Source organism: Lipotes vexillifer, unplaced genomic scaffold, assembly GCF_000442215.2.
Source record: "Lipotes vexillifer unplaced genomic scaffold, Lipotes_vexillifer_v1.1 scaffold584, whole genome shotgun sequence".
NCBI lineage: Eukaryota > Metazoa > Chordata > Mammalia > Artiodactyla > Lipotidae > Lipotes > Lipotes vexillifer.
This window is the reverse complement of record NW_006783036.1, coordinates 1187091-1189556: the sequence shown is the minus strand read 5'-3', so window position 1 is coordinate 1189556 and position 2466 is coordinate 1187091.

The window sequence follows — 2466 nt, the reverse complement described above, 5'->3', positions numbered from 1 at the left end:
TGCGAGAGGAAGGGCGTGTGTTCTTCCCCTAGACTTGGGGAAAGCCCGCCCCCCCCCCACCCTGGCGAGGGCCCTGAAGCTGGGAGCAGCGAGTGGGCTGGGGTCTGGATTCTGAATGATCGGGGGAGGGAGCCTGCGTGGGGACAGAGCCAGGAGGTGCCTGTATATAAAGCTCGGATCCTGATGAGCAGCTGGACACAGGGGCAGGAAAACCAGCGGGTGACCACCAACCGAAGGGCCTCAAGCTTCCGTGATGGGGGGTAGGGCCCCCAGAAGCAGAGTGCCCACTGGCGGAGCACCTGCTGGGTACCCGACACTGGCCCAGGAGCCGGACCAAGAGCAGGGCCTGGGTGGGCCAGCCACCCTCCAGGCCTGTGCTTCTCCAACCAGGGACAAGCATGTGCCCAGGCAGCACCCAGTAGCAGGCACGGGGTGGGCCTGGACAGAGCGGAGCAGCTTCCAGGAGCATCTGAGTGTAGGTACCGTTTCAGGGGCACAGCTAACAGCGGGCGCTGCTTGGTGAGTGTGAAGGTGCATCAGCTCTTAGGGCCCAGCACAAGACTTTGAGGAAACTCCAGTTATGTTCCCCGAGCCTTCCCAGGTGGAATCACTTTCTTGTATCTCTGGGGCTCTGAGGGGGCCTGAGGACCCCACGACACGCTGGGACAGGAAGGTGGGGCCGTGGCAGATGGGCCCACCTCCACCCTGGGGGCAACGCTCAGGTTTCCGGCAGCTTTTGTTGACTCAAACTAAGGACTCAAGGGGAGAATGAGGGAAGATCTTCTTTCAAAACTAATGCACTAAAATAAACGTGTTCAGGGCCTCTCCCGCTCAACCAGACAGCCACCCAAAGGAACCGGAGGGTTGGTCGGGGTGGGAGGACACAATCCCCACACACTGAAACTGTTAATTCTTTCTCTGGCCAAGTTCGGAGCTAAATTCAGGCAAGCTACATACAGCTCCACTGATGTTGCCCTAAAATCACCAAAGGTAATGAAAGGTCGAGGGCTGACTTTTATCAAACACTTAGTCTCTTCCAAGCACGTGACAGGTATGAACTCAAGCATCACACGAGCAATATTATAACCCCTGTCTTGCTGGTGAGAAAACAGCAGCACAGAGAGGTTAAACGACAAGCTTAAGGTCATGCAGCCAGCAAGTGGCTGGCCTGCGATGCAGGTCCAGGCTGTGTGTTCTAAGCCCCGACCCAAATGAGGCCGACCCTGAGTTTACACGGCCCACCTGTTAACAAATCCAATGGGAATCGTTTGGTCTCCATACTCTGCAGAACTCGGTCATCCAGAGGCTGACCTGCCCTGGGGTGTCCAGCCCTGTTGGGAGCAGCCCACCCTCAAGGCTGGGCATCTTTTCCGGCTCCCCCTCCCACAAAGGGCGCCAACGAGCACTCCTTCATCCTGGGCTGCTGGGAGGAAGCTTTCACCTGGGACCTTGGGTGGCCACACAGGTCCTCCCACGCCTGGGCCACCTCTGTGGTTTCTCCAGAACTGGCCAGCCTGGACTTCTGGCCCCCGTCGCTTCTCAGGATCGTCTTCTGCCCTGGGAACCTCTTCTCTCTTCAGCCCCTAGGGCTTTGAGCACTCCCCACTCCCCCAGACCTGGGTGTCCAGCAGACCCCGCCTTGGCCGTCCGATGGACCAGGGCGCCCTGCAGACGCAGCCTGCCACCCACGCGCATCTGCTCTTCCCACCGGGCGCTGCATCTCCGAGGTTGTCCACCCCCACCCTCTCCCGCCCCACCCCACGGTCCCTAGACTGCTGCCACAGCCCAAACTGGCCCTGCAGCTGTGCGAGCTGACGGCCCCAGGACCGGGCCCCTCCGGTCCCAGCCCCACTAGCCAGCCCGCGCGGCACCGGCCCCGGGCTCCCTCCCGCCACCGGGACTCGCTCGGACCCTCGCTCGTACCCTCGCTCGGCTGTGCCTTCTGCCCGCCCACCCGCGGGTGCGAACCGCGGCTTGGGGCATCGATGACGCGCGACCCCCTCCCCACAAAGCCCCAGGAGGAGGGCCGCGCGGGCGCCGAGCTGCGCTCTCGGTGCCCAAGGCCACCCCTGCCTCCATCCCGCCCCGGACCACGGCAACCACTCCTCGCACTCACCTAGCCCGCGCTCCACAGGCTTCTTCGCGCCGTCCTATCCCTCGCAGCCTACTCTTCCAATGAGCGCCGGGCGCCCCGCGCCGGATACGCCAATCGGAGAGGAAGCGGCGCCCACGTCGCCGACTAATTGGCCAATCCAAAGTCTCAATAACCCTGAGGGGGCGGAGCGTGATCGGGCCGGCCCTCACTGCCTATTGGTGGCCGACCGCAGGGTGGCAGGGGAGGTACCCTTGCGCCAATTGGAGAGCGCAGCGACGGGGCGGACACCTGGCGCCTATTGGTCCGCGCTCCGTGCTTGGCGTGGCTATTGGGCGGAGGCGCTGTCAGTCGCGCTGGCGAAGCGGGGCGGG